This window comes from Microcaecilia unicolor, chromosome 6 (assembly GCF_901765095.1).
Source record: "Microcaecilia unicolor chromosome 6, aMicUni1.1, whole genome shotgun sequence".
NCBI classification, from domain to species: domain Eukaryota; kingdom Metazoa; phylum Chordata; class Amphibia; order Gymnophiona; family Siphonopidae; genus Microcaecilia; species Microcaecilia unicolor.
Window position 1 is genome coordinate 117,460,147 of NC_044036.1, and position 24,597 is coordinate 117,484,743.

At 41.5% G+C, this 24,597-nt stretch overlaps 1 protein-coding gene and 1 long non-coding RNA gene across 3 annotated transcripts in view; one reads left to right on the forward strand and one right to left on the reverse strand.

The window, feature by feature from the left end:
• Positions 1-24,597, reverse strand: part of DNM3 (dynamin 3) — a 1,044,597-nt gene that overhangs the window by 405,367 nt on the left and 614,633 nt on the right. The window lies entirely within an intron of this gene.
• On the forward strand, positions 17,331-24,090 carry LOC115473565. Its single transcript, XR_003942684.1, has 3 exons — positions 17,331-17,752; positions 19,348-19,584; positions 23,692-24,090. It is a non-coding gene; the product is annotated as an uncharacterized LOC115473565 (long non-coding RNA).

Genomic DNA, 24,597 nt, shown 5'->3' on the forward strand with positions numbered 1-24,597 from the left:
CAGACTCCAGAGCAGCAGGCATGTTTGCTCTAGTACTTTCCTTTCAGGAAGCCTGCATGGAGCAGGAGGGGTTGAAGTGAGCCTGGTGCAGAGTAGAGAACAGTAACTTTACTCCCAAATTCATGGGCCGATGATCAAAAGTCAACACGAGTGCTAGGTCATTAGCGCCATTTTTGAGCAGTCTCTCACCAACGTGGGATGATCAGCGGGGTTACCGCAAGTGCGCCAGGCACCTGCGCAGATGGCATTTAAATGTAGTTAATCTCATTTAAATAAGGCCATTTCCTATTCCTCCAACATGATCAAAAACTAGCACCGCAATGAACAGAGGTGCTGAACGGCGTTAGACAGATTACGTCACAAAATAACACCAGGTCCTAGCTAGCGTTATTGTCGAGCAGGTCCCATCAGAGCTAAAAAAAAAAAAAGTTATATATGTGTAATTACCTCCTTTCTTTCCTTCCTACGTGAGCTGGAAGTAATGCCCCCCACACAAACGATGGGGCTACTCAAACACACGTCTAGTCACTTACCTCAAACTAATCTGTGATGCAACAAAAAAGCCAGAAGGAAAGGCACTACAAGCACAGTCAAACGAGGTACATAGCCAATGCAAACAGACTAGGACCACCTATAGAACAACAGGGCAAGCTATCTTTTTACGGTATTTTCAGACAGCATGTTTTGTCACGCTTTACGGCAGGGTTCACTATACGAGCTGTCCTACACAAGGATGCACATGATGGTGTGCCCCACTTATACATCAGCGTTGTTCCTGGCTTCTTTTTAGCACATCAGATTAGTGCGCATGTGCTCTGGCTGCTTAGAATATTTTATCATGTTGTTTAGAGGGGGTTAGCACTACTACAGCGCTGCTTATATCTGAATATATTAACTGATCATGACCGCGCTGCTATTCCACTATCTACTAAGGGTGGTGGAATGGCGGTATTTTCAGCGAGCTATCCTGAATAGTGCTGGGTTTTGATCATCAGTCCCTCCTTTCCTGTTACTGCCGCCCCTGGCCCACCTGCTCCCTTTCCCAGCTCAACAGTTCCACTTCCTTTTTTTGTCTATAAATTAAGCCTGGTTAAACTACAAATCTTACATACCAAACCAAGAATGAATATGGAACCTACTACGCCAAGTTTTAAAATATCTTTGTATATAACCGCCAAACCTCCACCTCTCTTTTCTAATCTACGGCAATGAATCATTTTATAACCTAGATGACATAATTCAACAACAACAGGACTATCGTTTTCTGTAAACCAGGGTTCTGTAATAAAAGTCATACCTATCTGAAAATCTATCATATCCCTGAGTAAATAAGTCTTATTGCAAATGGACCTCACATTAAAATAAAAACAAGGAACTGGCTGTCAATTTTCATAGGAGTCTTTTTACAAAGCTACAGTAAGCACAAATGCATGCTTACCGCAGCATAAAAGGGCTATCGTGGGGTACACCGAGGCGTCCCATGGGAAAAAGCCCAATGTGCGAGTGCTAAAAAATACATTTTATTTTTTTGGCCGGGGAGCTGGAGACTGGTCATGTCTGCACTAATCAGTTAGGGGATTTCTTACTAAGCCGCGGTAGCATTTTAGCTCACGGTAGAAATCAGCTGGTGGTAAACGCCGAGATGCCCATTATATTCCTATGGGCATCTCGACGTTTATCGCCAGCTGATTTCTACTGTAAGCTAAAAACCAGCTTAGTAAAAGACCACCTTGCAGCCACATTGCCATGTGCATTAGCACATGATTATGCATGAGCCCTTACCGCCTATAAAATGGGTGTTGGTAGGGCCCACTTGCTAATGGCAACATTTGTGTGTGGCCATTAATACCAAAAATAGAAAACTGGCCATTTTCCGGCCACTGCAAAAAGTGGTCTTAGCACACAGGAGAGACCTGCGTAAAGAAGAACTAAAGCCAGTTTTTACCACAGCTTTGTAAAAAGGCCCCTTGGTGATTCAGTGAACAGAGTCAAAACATAAGCATTGAATGTTATTATTCCTATATAGTTTACAATTTATTTAAACTTTCTATACCACCCATATTGTCATACAGAGCTGGGCAGTGTACAATCCATTATTAAAAACCAGAAAGAAACTTCAATTTTATAAAAGGACAAGATACATCCATATAAAAAGATAAACTCAATCATCACATAGGTAAATTAGATTCACGTGAAAACTTTAGCATGTAAATATCTTACTAGACATACAGTGCTAAATTTAGCAAGTAAATATCTTACTAGACATACAGTGCCAGAGAGAGAGAGATAGAAATCAGATATCGAACGCTTGTCCATAAAGCCAAGTTTTGATAACTTTTTTATACTCCTACAAAGAGGGAATACTACAGATAGTTAATGGTAAGTTGTTCCAAGTGGTGGGAGCTAGAAAACAGAAAGCACTATGTCTTGTGGTTTCAAGTAGCACATGGTTAGGGCCTGGAAGAATGAATCAATCATTTATGGAGCGAAGAACATGTGGCAATGTGTATGGAATCATGAGAGCAGCAAGGTAGTCTGGAAAACCTATCTTAAATGCCTTGAAAATAATAATTAAAATCTTATAAATGATCCTTTTATTATTATTATTATTTATTGCATTTGTACCCCACATTATCCCACCTTTTTGCAGGCTCAATGTGGCTTACAGAGTGTTGTTATGATGTAGTCATTACATGGTCTTAGATACTTAAGCTGAAAGTAAATGAATAAGATGCAAGGCCATTACTTGAATTTAAATACATAAGCTGAAATTAGATGAATTAGATGCAAGGTGCTAGAAAGGTGTTGTGAGAATTTAAGGAATGGTTTATTAAGGAAGTCTTTCGTAGGCTTTGTTGAAGAGGTGTGTCTTCAAAGATTTGCAAAAGTTGGTTAGATTGTCCATATTTTTCAGGGCCGTGGGTAGTGCGTTCCAGATCTGTGTGCTTTTATACGCAAAAGTAGTAGCGTATGACTGTTTGTATTTAATTCCTTTACAGCTGGGGAAGTTTAGATTGAGGAATTTGCGGGCCGATCTTTTGGCATTTCTAGGTGGTAAGTCCACTAGGTTTAACATATAAAGTGGGGCGGCTGCGTGGACGGTTGTGCAGATCTTGAACTCGATTCGTTCCTTGAGTGGTAGCCAATGTAGTTTCTCTCTTAGAGGTTTTGCCCTCTCGTATTTAGTTTTTCCAAAGATGAGTCTGGCTGCAGTGTTCTGGGCTGTCTGGAGTTTTTTGATGGTCTGTTCTTTACAGCCTGCATACAAAGTGTTACAATAGTCCAGATGACTTATTACTAATGACTGTACTATGGTACGGAAGATGTTTCTTGGGAAAAAAGGTTTTATTCTCTTGAGTTTCCACATCGAGTAGAACATTTTTTTCGTTGTATTCTTCACGTGGGTATCGAGTGTGAGGTATCGATCAATAGTGACTCCAAGAATTTTCAGGTTTTCTGAAATAGGGAGTGTGCAACATGGTGTGGTTATGGTAGGATAGTCGATTGTGTTGTATTGGGAAGTGAGAACTAGACATCGAGTTTTTTCTGCGTTCAGTTTTAACTGGAATGAATCCGCCCAAGAGTGCATGATTTGGAGGCTCTGGTTGATCTCATTGGTTATTTCGTTTAAGTTACTTTTGAACGGGATGTGGATCGTGACATCATCCGCGTAAATGTAGGGATTGAAGTTCTGGTTGGCTAGAAGTTTGGCTAGTGGACTCATCATAAGATTGAAAATAGTAGGCGAAAGTGGGGATCCCTGAGGCACTCCACATTCCGGTGTCCAAGGTGGTGATCTGTCATTATTCGTTGTTACTTGGTAAGATCTGGTGGTGAGGAATCCTTTGAACCATTTGAGGACTGGGCCTCCGATTCCAAAGTATTCTAGCAGGTGTAGTAATATTTCATGATCTACCATGTCAAAAGCACTAGACATATCGAATTGTAGTACGAGTATGTTCTTGCCGGTTGCAATTGTTTTTTTGAAAGTATTCATTGCAGACACTAGTACAGTTTCAGTACTATGGTTTGATCTGAATCCTGATTGAGACTCTTGTAAAATTGAGTGTGTGGTAAGGTATTCCGTGAATTGTTGCGTCACTATGCCTTCCATCAGTTTTGTTATGAGCGGGATTGAAGCAACTGGATGGTAATTGGTTAGGTCCATTGTACTTTTCTTGGCATCTTTTGGTAGTGGAGTGAGAAGGATGTTTCCGTGGGGAAGAGACCGTTAAGGAGTCTATAATTTACTTGGTTTGTGAGGTCTTTTGTGAATTGTTTGAGGGCGGCTTTTAGTAGGCTCGTAGGGCAGATGTCAAGTTTGCATTGAGATTTGGCATATTTTCCGAGCCAGTGTGTGAGTTCGTCTACTGAAATCAAGTCAAAGTTGGTCCATGATCGATCGGCTGGATATTCCCCGGGTTTCGGGTCTAAGCATTCGAGGATGCTTGTGTACTCAGTTGTATTGCTTGGTATCATGTGTTGGAGCTTTATGATTTTTTCCTTGAAATAGTTCACTAGGTTGATTGCCGATGGGGTTTCTATGCTATTCGAAGTGACTTGTGTGGTGTTTAGGAGATTGTCTACAAGTGAAAAGAGTTTATGCGTATCCTTGTAGTTTGGTCCTATTATAGTTCTGTAGTGCGTTCTTTTGGTTTGTCTGATTTTGTGTTTGTATTTTCTTTGTAACTGTTTCCATTCCTTGAGTGTGTGTTCGTCTTTTTTTTTGCTCCAAGCTCTTTCTAGCCTTCTAACCTGTGTTTTTAGTTCTTTCAGTTCTTCGTTGAACCACGGGATTGAGCTTTTCCTATGTGAGGTTCTAGTTTGGAGTGGTGCAATCTTGTCTAGGACTGTTCTGCATCTATTGTCCCATTCTTGTAGAAATTGGGGTGAGTCAGTAGTTTTTGTCCATTCGTCGGTATATATTTGTTGCCAGAATATTAGAGGGTCTATTTTGCCTCTTGTAATGTATGTTCTTTTTTCTTGTTTTTGTTGTGTCTCTTTTGTTTTCCAAAGGAGGGAGGTGTTAGCTTTGTAGTGGTCTGACCATGGTGTGGCTGTCCATTTGTATCTTTGATTCTGAGGTTCGCTTCTGGTGAAAATTTATGGGTAATGATGTCTAGTGTATGTCCTTTCTTGTGGGTGGGTTGCATGTTAGGCCAGTGGAACTCCCAGAGTTGTAGGAATTCCTTGCATTCGTGTACATTGTTTGTGTTAGCTTCTTCCAGATGAAGGTTGATGTCTCCTGCTATAAGAATGTTTTGGGAGGACAGGCAAGTGTTTGATATGAAGTCCGTGAAATGTGTCTGGGCATTTTGCCATTTAGCCGGAGGTCTATAAAATAGGGTTATGTTTAGTTGGTCCTGCACGTTGGGGTGGTTGATTCTGATTGAGGCTATTTCGAGTTGGGAAAGGATAGATCCCGCTGTTGTTATGACTGTGTATTGGGATTTATAAATTATAGCTATGCCTCCACCTCTCTTACCTTCCCTTGTCCAATGGGTGATTTTGTATCCTGGTGGGCAAAGCTCTAGAATTATTGGGTCTTTAGAGTCATGAATCCAGGTTTCATTGATGAGAAGGAAGTCAAGGTGATCTTCTGTTATCCAGTCAGTTATCGTTATGGTTTTTTTTATTATTGATCTCGCATTAGAGTAGCCTATTTGTATTAATTGGTATTGCTCCTTTGGGTTCGGGTTTGTGGTGATTTTTATCAGTTGTCTATTTTCTTGATGTGTGGATTTGGTATTTTCTTTTTTTGATAACCCTTGTTGGCATCTGTAGGTGTTAGGTTTGTTGTGTTCTTTGTTGTTGTTGTTTTGTGCGAGCATGATTTGTGTGTGTGTGGTTCGAAAGTTGTGAGGTTGTTATTATATGTATCGTGGGTTGTATGTGCTTGTGTGAGTAGGATGAAACAGTAGATAATTAGGGGTATTTTGCTGGGGTACATATCAGCATTTAAGACACTACAGCAATTTCTAAAGCAAGAGTAAATAGAATGTAAAGTGCAATATACGCGGTGCACCTAATGCACAGTGTCTACCGCTGGGTCCCTGTAGCAGCTAGTTATTCACATTTAAGACACTACAGCAATTACTAAAGCAACAGTATAAATGATATAGAGTACGTTATACGCGGTAGAGCTACTGCATGGTGTCTACTGCTGGGTCCCTGTGGCAGCTAGTTATCAGCATTTGACTAAAACAATTTACAATTCTAATATCAGTATCCATATTAAACAGTCTTATCTTCAAGCGGTATCATCATTAAACAGTATCAACATTTTAGCATGTGCGATGAAAATCTTATTTATAGTCCGTGGTGCCCACCGGTTGGCTTAGTCTCTGTTTCCCAACTTTACACAATCGTTATCTAGTACATTCAGAACAAGGCATGCAAAACCTGTGGGCTACTGCATGGAGGTTTACTAGACGTGAGTGGTAGTAAGTCTATCTAGTTCATTGTAAGCAGAAAGCCTGCTTGGTTTGTCCCTATTTCTACTACCCAAATCAATTGTTATTCAGTTCATACAGAACCAGGGCACCAATGTTTTTGATCTATTCAGTTTTCTCGCTGGTCTATGACCTATCAGGTCAATTAACCTAGGCATAACAGAACAATCTATGAGAAACCTCTTTCTGGATTCTCATATGCTAGGTTAAAAAAAATTAGAATGGAATGAAGAGAGATCTAAGATGGCGACTTGAAGGGAGCAAGACGAAGCAGCTCCTAAGCCCCCGTTGTTTTTCTTTTCTTATTTACCTAAAAGAAATGCCTAAACGGAGAGGAAGGCAAAGGCCAGGCCCTGCAGCTTCTCCCTCACCTTTAATCGGGGCTATGGACCGCTTCGTTGTATCAGGAATTCAGGGAAGCTGTGATTCTTCGCTGATTGTTGAAGTGGAGAAAGGAGAAACGCTTCCACAACAAGAAGTGGACACCTCATTCAGCCCAGAACTAAGGTATCTGCCGCCAATGCCAACGATCAAACTGGAAGTGTCTGTGCAGGTTCCTACACCTCCCAAAGTGGTGGAAGTAATTCCTTCAGCCGGGTCAGACTCCTCCAGTCGATTGCAGATCGCCCCGATTGAGAGGGGCAGTGGTCAGCATGGTAACGGCGTTTCTGAAAGAAAATCTAGTGAGCTGGAGAGGAAAGCTTTCAAAGATTCCGAGAACGTTTCAGCAACGCTAAGTAAGTCTTCTCTTTTGTCTAACCCTTCAACCATCACTCTTGAAACAATATGGGAAGCACTTTTGACTTTGGAATCGTCTTTTTCTCAGAAACTGATATTCTTATCTCAGAAAATACAATCCCCAAATGAAGCTGTTTTAAAAATTGAGAAACAAATTAAAGTTATGGAGGATAAAATTGAAGAAAATGTTAAGGATATTAAAAAATCTCAGCAGATACAAGTAGATATTATAAAAGAAAATAAATGGCTACAGACTAAAGTGGAAAATTTAGAAAACCAACAAAGATCAAAGACATTACGAATAATAAATTTTCCTAGACAAGAATTGGTGGCACCTTTATTGACATTTAAAAAGTATATGTTTGATATTCTAAAGATACCAGAACAAGCCTGCCCAACAATATCAAATATTTACTATCTACAACCATATAAAAGATCAACTAAAGCTGGACAACCTGAATCTGAAGGAACTGAACCAGTATTTGGACTTTGAATCTTTCACAAATAATAGAGACTGACAATATGGGTTTGGAACCACGGACTCTTATTGTTACATTTGTCTTACAACCAGACAGGGATTTGATATTAAAACAATTCTTTAGACATAGAAAAGAAATTTTTTTGAATTTCCAAATAAGAATATATCCAGACGTTTCCAAAGTAACATAAAAGAGGAGTCAAAATTTCCTTAAATTACGTTCCACTGTTTCAGATGGGAGGATTATTTTGGTTGAATTTCCCCTGTAAATGTGTAGTGAAACTGAATTCAGTAAAATATATTTTCTTTGACCCTTTACATTTGAATTCTTTCTTAGAATCCAAGAAAGTAATTACTCCACTCCCAAATTCAGAAATGGTGCCGACATCGACTCCTTAGTTAAAGATTAGTAATCCTGTTTATCTCCCTTACAGGTCTCTGGATGAGAATTTAAATATTGTTATTACTTTATATTGTGCCTTGTCACTCTCTCTTATTTGTGAACTGATAACCGTTTTGTTTTGTAACTACAATTTGAAACAGTATAGTAAGATGAATAAACGATACAAGAGGATTGTAAACTGTCTCTAGTAACATATTATTGTTTTCTTAATTAATATTCTGAATATAATCTTCTTTTTTCTGTACAAGATATCTTCTTGGATTGATATATGAAATATAAAGAATTAAAAAAAATTAGAATGAGTAGTAACAAAAGATTGTGAATACAATAGATCAATCTCACCCACCTCCTACCCTCATGAAGCAAATCAGGCAGAGTTTCCACCAAATCATCCTTTCCAAAGAATATACAATCCTAAGTCAATCTCTAACGTACCGATATTCTAGAACCCTAATGGCGAACCTATGACACGCGTGTCAGTACTGACACGCGTAGCCATTTTCGGTGACACGCGGCCGCATGTGGCCTCATACAGAGAAGCAGCGGCGTTCCTTGCTGACACCCGGGGCGGATCGCGCAACCTTCCCCCCCCCCCCGGGTGCATGTTTACCCGCTGGGGGGGGTTCCATGTGCGCTTCTATTGGCTCCCTCCGAGTCCTCCGCTCGTTCCCTCCCTGCTGCTCCCTCTGCCCCGCCTCCTGCACGGCCGTTAGGGGATCTTTGACCTCACTTCCGGCCGGCAGAGCAGAGAGCAGCGGAATGCCGTGGGGGACGCATCTCTGTGATCGCCATTACTAGCAACCACATAACCACAGCAACCATCATCCAATCTACTGTTCTGGGGTGTCGTGGATTTCTAATTGACCATCATTACTGAGATAGGTGAGGGGGAGGCTGGGAGAGGCGAGGGCATGTGCTATGGGTGCCGTTTCCCGCCATTAGAAATAGCGGCAGCCATCTTAACTTACATAAGGTGGTCAGTTAGGCTAGTTAACCCCTAATTGCCTGCAGGGCTAACAGGCTATCTATAATTCTATCTTCTGTCACTGCCCCCCTGATGGAGAACCCAAAAAATAAAAAACCAAGGTTAAGTAAAGGAAGTGGTAGTAGCAGTAGCCGACTCTTTCAAGAGACATGGACCGAGATGTATGGCATTATAGAAAAAAATGGCAGATCATTTTGCGTTCTATGTACTGAAACGGTAGTAAGCAGAACGTGGAATATAAATAGACATTTTGAAACTAATCATTCCCAGCTCTTGAAAAAAAGTGAGGATGAAAGGAAGGAATACATTTCCAGGCAGCTACACTTTTATAAGAGCCAATCTAATTCCATCCTTAAATTTGTAAAAGGTTCTACAAATTTAACATCTGCAAGTTTGAGCATTGCTCACTCCATAGCTCAGCATGGAAAAGCACTCAGTGAGGGAGAATTTATTAAAGAAACTCTCCTAAGATGTGCACCAGTTCTATTTCACGATATGCAGAATAAAGATGCAATTATTAAGAGAATATCTGAGTTACCACTCAGTAGAAATATCAATTGAAGATTTAGCCAATGAAATTCAGCAACAAAAAAGTCACTAATAGGCAGATTAGTTAAAGAATTCCCCCTCCCCCTCACTTAACTTAGTTCACGGCACCCCACACAAGTTAAATAATATCAAGACCAACAAAAGAAACCGACTGACAGATGAACAAAGAAGTCACTAAGCAGGTAAGTTAAATAATTAGTTTTTGGTTTATTAAATACAGTTATATATTACAATTATACATTTTTGTTATTTAAACTATAAATATCGCAAAATTATGTTTTTTTTTCTCAAAGTGACACACCACCCGAGTTATGCTCGTTTTTTTGGCGAATTTTGACACACCAAGCTCAAAAGGTTGCCCATCACTGTCCTAAGATATGACTTTTAGCCCAATGGTTAGGGAAGGGCGCAGTCTTGCAGTACCTGAGTTGTAGATGTTGTTTAACAACGTCCTAAAGGCATCCTCTTGTACAGCAGAATGAGACCCCGGATGACATCACCACCCCATAAGGGGCAGGGCTTTTTGGTGAATGCTGAATTTAACTGAACCCATCACAGTTCAAACACATCCAGTCTAGTGCAGTTAGGAAAATTCAGCAGCCTGACACATTTCAGCGAAACACACCTGCGTCAGGGATAATTAAGCAAATCATAAAGGACTTTCAAAGGTATAACTAAAAGTCAACACACATGTCAAATTAAATCCACAAGGGCAAACGGTTTTTGTAATGTGTTGTAAGTGAAGAAAACACCTGTACTAGAAGCAACCAATTGGTGTGAATATCCACAGTTCACCACTCCTGTGTATTAAACCTCCTTGCTTGGCTTGGCTGCCAGTCCCGCCCCCCTGTTATCAGTTCCTGTTCCGGCTGCGCATCAATAGAGACACCTTGGGCCCTGCTATGGTAAGTTTATCTTCTTGTCACTGCTGCTGCTTCCCTCAGCAGCTGCAGTGGCTTGGGTGACAGCATGAGGGAAAAAGGGAGGGAAGCAGCGACAGCGGCTTGGGTGACAGCAGGAGGGAGGGAAGCACTGGCTTGGGTGACAGCGGGTGGGAGGGAGGGAGGTGAGGAAATCCCAAATCAGGACTCCCAATGTTTTCCCAAAACGAATCGATTTGAATCGATTTCTCTAAAATGAATCGACGAATCGATTTGAATCATGGACAGCACTACTTTGGCGGTACATTGAGCATCTGCCATATTCTATAACATGTGTGCCTAAACTTCTAGCACACAACTGAAAAGGGGGCGTTGGCCATGGGATAGATATGGGCAGGTCAGGGGCATTCCCAGAAATTAGGTACGATGTTATAGAATCCTTGGATTTAAGCGCCCAATTACCATCAGTTGGGTGTGAGGATTACACCAAGTTTCAGCAGGCATAATTCCTTGAACCTAAACTTAAGCGTGGGAATCCACACTAAGCACTGTTCTATAAAGGATGCTTAGCACTAAGAGACCTGGCACTTAGCACAGATCTCAACAGCATTTAACTTTGGGTGCCATTTACTGAATCTGGCCCTAAAAGTGCATGAGATGGATTTGCATGCACTGCCTCTACTGTATGCAGATTTATCTAATGCATATTCATTATAGATATTCTGAAAACCTGACAGGCAGGCTGTGCCCCGAGGCCTGAAGAAATTCTGAGTTTGGAAGATGGAAAAAAAAAGTTGTTATTCACTAAAAATTAGTGAACTTACTGCCTTGGAGAAACAAGATTAGACCCTACTCCTTTCCTAGGAACAGGGCCGGTCTTAAGGCGAGGCGACCGAGGCGGCCGCATAGGGCCCCGCGCTCAGTGGGGCCCCGCGCGCGCCTCAGGTCGCCCCGCCCGCCCGAGCTCCAGTCCATCCGAGCTCCAGTCCGTCCTTCCATCCTCCCTCCCTCCCAACGAATCCGATACGTGGCGACGGCGGCGTGGTGGGGGCGATCCGCCCCCCCCCCCGATGTCAGCAGGTGGGGGGTGTGCTCCAAGTCGCTGCTCTCCTGTCACTCCTGCCTTTAAAAACGCAATTTGGAAGCGCCAAAGACAGTGACAGGCAGCGCCTCGCGTCTGCCCACCCTGCTACTAAAATCTGTTCGACGTCATTGGGCCTTCCCACATTGAGTCCCGCCCTCCTCTGAGGTAACTTCCAATTACCGCGAGGGCGGGTGGGACTCAATGTGGGGAAGGCCCGAACGACGCCGAAGAGATTTTTAGTAGCAGGGCAGACCGAGGTGCTGCCTGTCACTGTCTCTCCAACGCTTCCAAATTGTTTTTTTTAAGGCAGTGAGGGTGGTGGGCGGCAGAATGGAGCTCAGCTGGTAGGTGGGTCGTGGGGGGGGGGAGGGACTCAGATGTGAGAAGGGTGGGGGTTCTCAAATGGGGAGGTGGAGAGGGGGATCACGGATGGGAGAAGGGGTGGGGAGAGGGTTCTCGGATGGGAGAAGGGGACGGGTGGGAAGGGGACTGGGGTTCTTGAATGGGATAAGGGGACTGAGGTGGGAGGGGTATTGACGGATGGGAGAAGGTGGTGGGGAGGGGGTTATTGGATGGTTGAAGGGGACTGGGGTTGGGGAGGGGGTCACGGATGGGAGAAGGGGTGGGGAGGGGGTTCTTGGATGGTTGAAGGGGACTGGGGTTGGGGAGGGGATTCTCGGATGGGAGAAGAGGACAGGTGGGGAGGGGACTGGGGTTCTTGAATGGGATAAGGGGACTGAGGTGGGAGGGGTATTCATGGATGGGAGAAGGGGTGGGGAGGGGGTTCTTGGGTGGTTGAAGGGGACTGGGGTTGGGGAGGGGATTCTCAGATGGGAGAAGAGGACAGGTGGGGAGGGGACTGGGGTTCTTGAATGGGATAAGGGGACTGAGGTGGGAGGGGTATTCACGGATGGGAGAAGGGGGTGGAGAGGGGGTTCTTGGATGGTTGAAGGGGACGGGTTGGGGAGGGGATCACGGATGGGAGAAGGGGGCGGGGAGGGGGTTCTTGGATGGTTGAAGGGGACGGGTGGGGAGGGGACTGGGGTTCTTGGTTGGGAGAAGGGGACTGTCACTGGGGTCTGAGAAGGGGCCATATGGGGCCTGGGGCTGGTGGGAAAATGGGGCATGCGTGGGTCAGGTGGGAGAATGATTCTGAAAAGGGGGCCCTAATACAAGGCATGTGGATGAAGGGGGCTGGAACTGGAGGCTGAAAAGGAGGGTAGGTGGGATAAGGGGGCTAGCACTGAGACTGGAGGCTGAAACTGGGGACTGGGGGCTGGAAGTGGGGGCTGAAAAAAAGGGGCGGAGAGAGGGGCAGATCCTGGATGGGGGAGCGAGAGGGAGGGCAAACCCTGGATGGATGGCAGAGGGAGGGCAAATGGTGGATTGAAGGGGCAGAGAGAGAGAGGGCAGACAGTGGATGGAAGGGATAGAAAGGGGAGAGAGAGGGCAGACAGGGGCAGATGGTGGATGGATCATGGAAGGGGCAGAGATAGAGGGCAGATGTGGATGGAAGGGCCAGGGAGAGAGGGCAGACATTGGATGGAGGGAACAGCAGAGAGGGCAGACACTGGATGGCAGAGAGAGACCAAAGACAGATGCTGGATGGAAGGAAGACAGTGAAAAGAAGATGAGGAAAGGAGAAACCTGAGACAACAAACTGTAAATAAAATATATATTTTTATTTTTTTGCTTTAGGATAAAGTAGTATTGTAGATGTGTTAATAAATGTTTATAATATAGAACATGTAAACAAGGTAATCTTTTGATTAGACTAATTTTAATACATTTTGTCTAACTTTCGGAGAACAAGACCCCCTTCCTCAGGTCAGGATAGGATACTGTAACAGTACTATACTATATTGACCTGAGGAAGGATGTTTTGGCCTCTGAAAGCTAAATCTATTAGTCCAATAAAATGGTATTATTTTATTTTCTATATTTGTTTTATTTCTATTTGTTAATTTGTAAAGTGGTGATTGGTATTTGTTAGGTTTTTTTTTCAAATTTACATCTGCTGTCTTTATATTTTGCACAGTACTAGGGGACATTTTCTGTTTCTGTGGTGTTGCATTGTATGCAGAGTCTGGCATCTTGGGGGTTCAGTTTAATTTTTGTCTAAATAGAAAGTTTTAATATTACTACTTATTCTATAGTGGATTAGGGTGTATCTGTGTTTGTGAAAAAGACATGACTTTCACTTGGCATTGACTGTGCAGGATCGACGACGATCTGTACTATTCTGTCTGGTTTCATTTTACAATAGGTGAATTGATGCTCTAGTGCTCACTGTAGTGTTTTAAGATGTTTTCCTTTTCTTTGTGTGATTTAGTAGAAATGACTGCTTATGGTATGGTAGAATTGCTCTATAGGTCCTGAGTGTTTTGTATTCTCGGCATACCTAGTACTGGATTTTGGAGGGGGATGTTAAAAAATGACTGGGAGGGAGGGAGGGGGGCCTTGGAGCTGGGAGGGAGGGAGGCCATGGAGCTGGGGGCCTTGGAGCTCGGAGGGAGCGGTCTGGGAGCTTGGAGGGAGGGGTGGCCAGCCCTGGAGCTAGGGAGGGGGCGGGGCTAGGGTGGGGCCCCATCAAATTGGTCTGCATAGGGCTCCGCACTTGCTAAGACCGGCCCTGCCTAGGAAAGCTACACTGGCTTCCAGTGAAAGAATGTATAATATTTAAAGTAATATTGATTGCTTTTATAATCTTACATGGGATGGCCCCACCAAGCCACTTCATCTCCCTTTATACCCCAAAAAGAAACTTACTGCTGGAATCAAAACCACTTCAGACAACCTTTCCCAAACTATCATCTAAGGAAAACTATGAAAAAAACATGGCAAGCCTGAACGGAAGAGTAGTCTAATGGTTACTGCTGAGAACTAGGGGGAGGGTAACCGGGTTCAAATCCTTGTGACCTTAGGCAAGTCACTTAACCCTCCATTGCCCCAGGGACATAGAAAGTACCTGTATGTAATATGTAAATTGTTTTGGCAGTATATCAAGAATCTAATAAAGAGAGAATTTTCTCCTGACAAAAATACAACAGCTCTTATATAAACTATTCAAAATATTACTTAAAACCTGGCTGTTCACCCAGCATTCTAACTGGCCTAAAATGTCTATAAGAAAAATTAGGATTCTCCAACTAACCTCTGAACCTCTCTAATTGAATTTAAAAAAAATGTTACTATAAATAATTATATATTAATTCTCAACTAATTATTTATTAATTCTCAACTAATCAGTCTGTTAAGATTGACTTACCAAAGTCTCCTGTAGTCTGCTTTAAGCTTCAAGGTCTAGGTGGAATATAAATACCGAACTAAATTAAATGGAACTACAAACTATCCTATTTTGTAGAGAAAAATCATTGAACTGCCTTTAAAACTTGTTTTAGCAGTGACACCACCATGAAGACTTTTCCCACTGGTCTTTAAGCTCAACTTCCTAAAATTCCTGGAATAGAGAGTTGCACAGGGACGAGATGCACAGGGACAGGAATTTCAACTATCTCCGCCCATCCCCACTGGAACCTAATCCATACCATCCCCAACCATTTCCACAACTAATCTCCTTCATCTCCAACCTGCACTCGCGGGAGTAAATGCTATTATTTACTCACTTGCAGCTCTCCATTTCCTCCCGACCCTAACAGCCTCCTGTGTTTTTTTTGCGTGGTATTCACTATTCAACCAATTTTAAGCCTCAACCTGGTGTTCCAGCTGCCTCTCTGGGCATTCCAAGCTTCATTCTAGTGCTGCAATTGCATCTCTCAGTGCATTCCAAGCCTCATTCTGGTGTCACCAGAGATTTTGTCTATACTCTCGCAGTAATCCTGCAGCAACATATTCCATCTCCATGGAATTCCTGCAGCAACATCTTCCATTCCCGTGGGATTCCTGTGAAACCCATTCTCATGCAGCCCTCTATCCTGATAACTCACCTAACCAGTATGGTTTTCAGGATATCCACAACAAATATGCATGAGATTGATTTGCATACAGTGGACATCTGATGTGTACACATAAGGTTCATATAGATGTGTTGTGGACATTCTGAAAATCAAACTGGTTAGATGTGCTTCCATGACAGGCTTGGTGAAACACTGTTTTGATTCACGGACTCATAGCTCTTCAGTCCCCATGAAAAGAGGAGTGCTAGTATGTTCTCTGCCATAGTTCCCTGTGTGCTGGCTATGAGTGCCTGTGAAAGAGCAGCCAATTGCATTCTGCTTATCCTGTCATTTCCTGTCTGTTGCCATGTGAGCAAGATCTGCTGCATACATTTCTTGTGTTACTCAGCTTTCTCTGGTATTAGATGTATATCTCATACTGTTGTTGAAGTACCCATTTTAACCCACAAAGGAAGTGATCATATGTCAGAACTCCTAAAACCATCTGAGAGCTCTATTTGACATTTTTCTGGATTTTTATGGTAGATCTGCTTTTTGCTGAAGATTACTTCACATCAGTGGATTTCTAAGTGCTTGAAAAAGTGGAGGATCCACAAAAAAGCAGAATACAGAGCTTCAAAGGCTCAGAGGCCATGATGAACACAAATGAACTAATCCCACATTTCACTATGTGCTGAGCTGAAATGTATCTACTCATACATTAAGAATCTAAAAGTAGAATTGTTTATGAAGCTGGGAAACTCCCTGGACAGTGGTGCCTCAAAATTCAAGTACCAGCAGAACAATGGCAGCCAGTTGGAAATCTCTCAAAATATATAGTCAGCTCACACTTGGCAAATCTAAAAAGATCTGGTAATGATCAAAGAAGAAAAATTGAGCCGCATTGATTTCAGCCAGCACCATTAAGAAAAACAAATGAAAGAAACAGATTCTGTTCAGGTCAGTAATTAAAAAAAAAGAAAAAGAAAACAAACAAAAAAACACAATACCATTGCTAAGCAAAATAGTGTTGATCTACCAGAAGCTATTTATTGTGACACCAGAAATAGATTTTTTTTTTCACCATGGATGCCCAAATCGTCATCTCTTAAGTTTCTCTAAAGTCCTCTGCAAAAATTCAGTTAACCAAAATAGCTGAGGGGAAAAAGAAAAGACCCATATGGAAAAAATTACTCATGTAGAAGCTATGACAAAAACCCCATTTCTCTAAACTTTTGTCATGGAGGCTTCACTTTCAGGAAGTGCCTCTAATTACAGCTCAAGTCTAGAAGAGCAGCCCGCACACTGCTGACAGTTTTCAGTGAGGAGGTGGAGGGCAGGAAAAGGGAGAACAAACTTTACCCTTTTTTTTTTTTACACTGGAATATTGAAAAGCCAGGCAGCCCAAAAATTACTTAAGGCATAAAGAGGGTATTTTGTTACAGGTGCTTTTTCTCCTTTCTTGAGGGCTATTTTCAACTGAATATCAGCTCTTTTTTTCTTCCCCATTAACTCCCTTGCAGTTGGCTTCAGTCAGACTCCACATCTTGACTTAGTTTTTACAGCTTTTCCATACTGGGGCCCACTTCCTGCCCAGCTGAAAAAAAAGCTGGCCTGAAGATGAAATGGCTGCTTAACATTACACTAAAACATCTGGTACCATTTTATACACAGACCCATGTCTGAGAGGAGGCATTTCTAGCGGTCTCTCCAGCGGCACAGTGCATACCCAAACCTCCCCAGGGTGACATCATCCCATATATGGGCTCTCAAATCCAGCCCACCCCCTTTTCCTGGTCCTAAATTCATTGCCAGATCCCAGTCTGCAGCAAATGTGCCACGTCAAGACTGGGAATCAGAGCATTTCAGTGTGTGTGTGTTTCAGAAACAGCAGAGTCCAAGGCAAAGCGGAGTAGAAGACCCAGACGATGGAAGGGAATTTCTCTCCCCCTCTCCTTCAAGGCGTCCAAGAGGATTTAAAACATACATGCCGAGTGCCTGAAGATCCTGCCCCGTCGCCCCAGTGTTCAGACTACCTGTTCAGGACAATGCTGTTGTACAGTAGTCTGCACATTGGTTAGACTGGGCATGGGAAAGCAACAGCATGGACTATTGGGAATGCAAGCTGCTGCTGCCAAGGAGAGGAGTCCTACTGCAACTGCTCCTGTACAGCTCTCACGTGCAATATTTTTCTCCACAGGTTTTGCACAATAGGGAAATAACCATCACTGAAGTAATACTCTGGAACCAGTGAACTTCGGAACAATCTGAAGAAAGACATGCCTGGTAAGGCCTACATTAGGAGAACACCTGGCCCAAGACCTGGCCCATCTAGGTGAATCCCTCCCCTTTCTGAGAGAGAGAGAGAGAGAGAGAGAGAGAGAGAGAGAGAGAGATGTAAGCATTAACATAAGGCATGTGTGTGTGAAAGAGACAGCTAGGTCATAACAAAACTATAACGTAATGAACTCAAATTTAAAGCAAACATTTCAAACTTAGCTATTTTGCTTAAGTTCATGTGGGAAACAACTATCACTAAAAGAATGGATTAGTTTAAAAATAAAAAAGCAGAGATTGTGGATTTATCATAACAAGATGGAGGTACTGAAGATTTCTGAACAATGTTGTGGGGTGATGGCTGTACAGTTTAGAGATCCATTTAAACTTTTCCTCTACCAAATTCCCCTTAAAACTGTGCTCTTCATCATTCAAGTAGCAAAATTTCTTTTAAAGTAAAATTGGATTTACCAGAAGTAGAGAGAAGAAATTTTATTTTCTTTCCCCATCCAATTAATGACAGGGAATCAAATCAGTGAAATAAATCAGGCTGGTCTATCTCTGAAGGGTTCTATCAATTCCAGCTGTTAAGCGTTTTCCTTGGTAAAGACAGGCAGAACAGAGAGAGAGGGAGGGAGGAGGAGAGAGAGAGACTAAAGCAATTAGTCTGAAATGGAAGAGTTAGTTAAGGTGTCAAAGAACTCTTCTGCGCAATAAAGCAAGCTCAGCCTGATCATGTCTGCTGCACCCTCCTGTCCAAACCTTTCATTTATTTACTTTTTTGCTTCATTATTATGGCTGCTACTTTTAGCCCCCACTTTTTTTTTTGGAAGTATGGGTTACTTTGTCTTGAATCCCACTAATAAAACTGGAATAAATGAATGCACACGTTTTCTTTGGCAAATTTCCAGCTGACTTAGGGGAGGGAATTGAGGGACAAGTCAGAGGAGGAGTGGAGGGGCTCTACAGAAGCCCTCCAGCTGAATGAAATCCCCATGGAACACATACAGAAAGTCTGCATTGCCCTCTAATACCACCTCAACGCCAGTGAGAACTGCTAAAGCAAAACGCTATACTGTCATCACTGGATGTCTCCCACAGCACAATCCAAAAGAGATCACTCAGGCCCCAAGAGCACAAAATAATCACAGCATATACTGCTGAAGCTGTGCTTTGTGATAAATTAGTTGCAACACATATAAAGTGTACTGAATGTTAACAATTATTTTGTTCTCCATACTTGGGATTCTTTGCTCCTGGTTTCTAAGAGGGATCTTTCCAGTCCTGGAGTTATCCCTGAAAGCAACATACTTAGCATCTGAAGGGCAGCAAGATTAATTTTAGGTGGGGGGGGGGGGGGGGGGGGAGGGGGGGGGCAAAAATGGATGAATCTTTAGAGGAACAAATACAAAACAGCTGGTAGAGATCAGAGACAGGAGAACAGCCCTTTCAAACACATCAGCTATAGGAGACTCATTTTTGTAGGACTTTAACAAGTTTGACAACTTTCAAAGAATTAATGCTTTTCTGTTCTCATGCCATTTTTAAACTAAACTATTTAATATGTCTTCCCCCCCCCCCCCCCCCCCCCCCCTGTTTTACAGAGAATATTTCTGACCACTAAAATCCCTTTCTGAGAAGCCACAGCTTGCTCTCTCACTGGGCTGAAGTCTTCAAACCAACCACATGTACTTTAAGAAATACATTTAGCATCAGCACAGCTGGTCTGGTATTTTTTAATGTCTATTTTATTTTTTAGATACTTGTTCATGAACAGAAGTCAATTTTTTTAAAATTACATCTCATGGGACTGGCATTAGTCATTCTGAAAGTATGATGTGGTAAGGAAAAATATTCTATTTTCTTCTTATTTATCTTGCTTTTTTTTTTTTTTAAAGTAGCAAAAAAAGGTACAATGAGGAAATGACTTAAATTGTTTTCAAAAATTACTAATTATTTATTAAGGTTTATTTACTGCCTTTTTAAAGACATTCACTCAAGGTAGTATACAGCAAGAATAAGTCAAGCATAGGCAATAGACAATTACAACAGTAAAATAGTCAAATAACAGTACAAGTATGGTGTACTATGCTACATTACAATGTCAATACAATACGAAATAAAAAAAGTTTAATAGCATAATGTGTAAGCAAAGATAAAACATATAGATAGATAAGATAGAGTAACAGGAGTTAGAAAATAAGGGGATTAACTTGAAGAAAGTTGCACATGAACTCAGAAAGGTGCTTGAATATACTCTCAGTTAGGGTAGGGGTTGATAAGCAAATCCTACTACAGCATATATAGCCAGTGTTACTCCGTGTGTGTGTGTGTGTGTGAGTAGCAAGTTAGCAAAACACCAGTGTGTGTGCTTGCCAAAGAAGCTGTATTTGAAATATTCTAATTCTTAAATTTTTAGCTGTAGCACGAGTGGTTTTGTGTCCAGTCGCATCCTCTCAAAGGATAGCTCTACAGAGCTCCCACTATGAGATACAGCTATTATGATCAGATAAGGGCATACTAGTTAAAACACAGATTACCAGGCATATGTGTTTTCTCTTTTTCCTACAACCTTTTGCAGAATATGCTGCTATGGCTCCTGGTTGCTGCACAGAAATCCATGACTAGGACTAAAACTAGTCAATGAGACTGTAAGCCAAACCATTTAACACAACTATTGCCCTGCAAAACTTTACACAATCTGTTAATTAGAAGAGGAAACAGAGTGGAACTGATGTGGTCTCATCACTTTTCCCTCCCAATGCATCCCTCATAGTCAGCCTTACATTATGTGACTTTTTTTTTCTTTTTTAAAAGGAATTAACCCAGACTTCCCAATTCACAAGCATGCTCCTTACAGTTATTTTTAGCCCAAGAGGTTGAAGGTGCATAGGAAATCCCCTCTGGCAGGAATTCCTGAAAAATGGAAGGAGACTGTAGTCAGCACAGAACCGGAATTTGGAAAGAAGGGAAGTATTGTCCTGTAAGGGCAGGGCGATCAATTCAAATCCAGTAGCAGCAGCCAGCAAACTAAATGCGCTGTATCTATAAAAATAGATAGTACGCATCATCCTCACCTTTCACTATGCAATCACTCAATGATTTCATCCATGGTGGGAGACTGTCCTCTTTTAATGCTCTCTGGCTCCCCCCCCCCCCCCAAAAAAAAAGAAAAATCATTATATGCGTTTGTCATTTAGTATTTACTTTAACACACACCATGGAACTGTGGGCTCTAAAATACTTTTCATACTTTTACATATGTTGGGTACAAACTACTGATTTATTAAGTCCTAGGGGATTAATTTAATCTTAAACAAAAAAAACCCTGAAGATTTGACAAGATTTTTATAATGCTTGACACCGAACTATAAAAGCAGACTATGCATTTAGATTGCCTATATGTAGCTAAATAACCACTAGCATTTTGGCTTTTCTTGATATGTTTACATCTATGAAATGAAAACGTAAATCTACTTCTACTCACAACATATTTAAAAAATCCTGAAATTCTGAGTCTGGAAGATGGAAAACAAAGTCGTTATTCACTTAAAATTAATGTGAACACTTCCTAAAGAATATCCGAGAGTCTAATTAAGATGAACTCAAACAGAATATTGGCATAGTAGGAACTATTTTTAGAGAAAGAAATAGGTCAGCCATTGAAAAGATGCTCTTATGAGAAGAACAGTTGTAGCAGAAGGAATGCATCTTATGTTAAAAAACAAATCATTTCAGAAGCTAAAGTTTAAATGGTTGGGCTGTAGATTCTTGTAGCATTTATTTTGTTCAAGATTTTGCATAACTGTTTTGAAGCAGAAATTGAGAAAGTTTAGGAAAAAATAAACAGATGCAATCTGGATGTGCAACACTGATGCAACGTTTCCTGTTAGAAGAGGTCAGTTTTTATGCTTCAATTTTTTTTTAATGAATGCAGGAAAATTTTGACATACCCTTGCTTCCAGCTGGTTTTAATTTATTTTACTTGTCTGATTCCTATGACCATCTCCCTTTTGAGCCAGCTTCCACTAGCCCAATTCATTCCATTGGAACAAATCTGAGTCAGCTTATTAGAATCCAGTAGCCCATTTTACAAAATGGGAAATCTGAAGATTTCATGAAAAAACAAAAACAGCTTTAAGTTACTAGTACATTTATTTTATCCTTTTCCTTTACAATTCTGGTGAATTTCTTTAAAAAGGTGGTAAATAAATCCCAAGTAAACCAATAAATCAAGGCTGTTAATCAACATTGCCTGATAAAGTAAGGCCCTGTTTCCTGGATTAGCAATGTGCTCTGAAAAGAATGGTTACAGAACACTCTGCATCAAATATTTGAAAATAGGGGTTAATTAAATGTTAAACAGAACACACTACACAGGAGAACTGTTCCTGTCTGATTGGACAACTCCGCACTGACACTTTCATTACAAATGGGAAAAACAAAGCTTGAGTACAATCTCCCCAGAATTGACAGCAGACAACTGGACAAAAACAGCCAAGTTTATTTTTAAAGAGCAAAGGAATTTTCTCAGAGCATAAAGCTCACCTCTATACCCTCCGCCACTTATTAACAAGTCTGGTTTTCTTTCTGTTTGTTCTTGAGGCTGTTCCAACTCTACCCCCTTGCCCCTCAATTTCCTCCCTCCTCACATCTAGTAGACCACCCATAACTTTATTAAAAATAAAAATAAAAAAATTCAAAGAGGAAGTGCCTTGTCCCTTTTAGTAATGACAGCCAAATATGAAACACACAAACTGCATGGCCCTCAAAAATTAAACCTGCAGATCAACTGTATATGTGTACAATGCCAATATCCACCTCATTAATTCATTTACATATTTTTATGGCATCAATTAAATCAACTCTTCCCTTTCCTAAGCAAACCTAGCATTAGTTACCTTCATCTCAAACTGACTGATGTGATTGCAATCTTCATTGTAAAATCTAATGGAAATAAAACTCATGGGACCTTGATTTAGAAGCAGTGCTTTCAGACATATCTAGAAAGGACTCTTCCATGCAAGTCAGGTGAATATTGGCATGGGTGAGTAACATTCTAGACATTCCACATCTTAACATTTCTTTCCTCTTTACCCTCCCCTCTGTGCTTCTTTTGTTACTTTTTTGACATTAGGTAGTTATCTACTAGCCTAGGTTTCCCTCCTGCATATTTCACTTTAAGAAGTCATTAAGGACATCCTCTCTCCTCATGCCCTCCTATCAAGATCTTCTTAAGAGGTCCTTCAGTACTCTGCCATTTCTTCTCTTGTGGCTAAGAGTGCAGGATGCAGCTGACTAACTAGCATGTTCAAAGCTGCACAGCGCCATCCATCTGTGTCTCCTCTCAACGACTGCTTGCCACTTCTGTTGCCAGCTCAGGGAGCTGACGCTTAAACCCACTTCTTCCATTTGGCAGAAGGTGGCTGTCCAATGTGCCAGCAAGACAGCCCTAAATATTTAAAATAGATTTTTAAAAGCAGTTCCCTCAAATTTTATATTTCTTGCATAAACAATATATTTAATTTCTTTTCACTTGAAACAAATTTAGTTTACTCAACCTTGTGTGTCAGTACAGAATGCTTTTTGCTTTATATAAATGGAAATTTATAGTTAATTATCTGCTTTTGAATAGCATATAAACATCCTTTATCTTGGACTGCAAAATTAGACTATGCGATTATGTAGAGTGAGAGGAAAAACATCTGTTTCAATTGCTATGCACTGTTTGGACAACTGTTATATGGTTCAGAGTTCCAAATAATCTTGTTTTTTCCTCCATTGTTTTTTTTCTTTGCTAGATGTTGCTCGAACATAAAGCTTAAACACATGTTCAAACCTCATGTATAAATATATATTTTCAGAATAAAGTCAAATGCCCTACTTGTTCTACAGTTGCATAAATGTTTAAAAGATGAATTCTGTTGTGTTTTTTCTTCCCTGTCAAGTCCAAATCCCACCACCCTCTGCACTGACCGAGGCCTGAGGGGAAGGCTCCCCTGAAGGAACCAAGGGCTTGGCTGGACGGAGTTGTCATGTGTCTGCCTGTCTACACTTGCTGTGCAGAACATCCTCTCACCTGTACAGCAGGCACAGACAGGCAGTCACATGACAACCCAGCCTAGACTGACAGCCAGCGAATAAGGGAACAGCTCTTAAAATATCTACACCAAGAATTACACCGCAACAGCAACAAACAAAAACCATCATTTGATTACAGTTTGTTGGTTCAACACCATAAGTCATATGTATTTTAATTCGTACTATAATGATTTGGTTGGAGAAAACTGAACCCTCCCCCCAGAGTACAACAAATGATGCCGATACAATAAAACCCATTTCTTTCACTGTGCTTCCTAGAGTACTCTTTTCCTGATTGTGCTAGCTCACTCAGTGGAGAATGGATTTTGCTTTGTATACTAAAGAAATGCAACAGCTTGCTTAAGTGGATCATTTTATGATTTTCCAATTAAATTTATATTAACGACAAAGAGATGTATGGAAGAGACCACTCCCAGGACTACTTTAAGGAGTTGGGAATTACCACTTTGAAGGGCCGTCACCATCCCTGGAACTCAAAAAGATATACTGGACATCCAGCCGCAACAATCATATGCCTGGGTGCTCCAATTATAATACGCTACACACTAAAAGTTTCCTACAGTGAGTGCAGCAAGTGAACAATTTATAAGTAGGATAGCCACATAGGTCTATGTCAAAGGAACAAATTGAACCAGTTCTACGATGTAGTAGTTTTGATCTCCCTAAACATTCCCACATGTGTGTTGGGGTAAAATCAGAACTTGCTCAGCATATCCTCCTTGACAAGCTACTACATGGTCACTCTTTTTGAG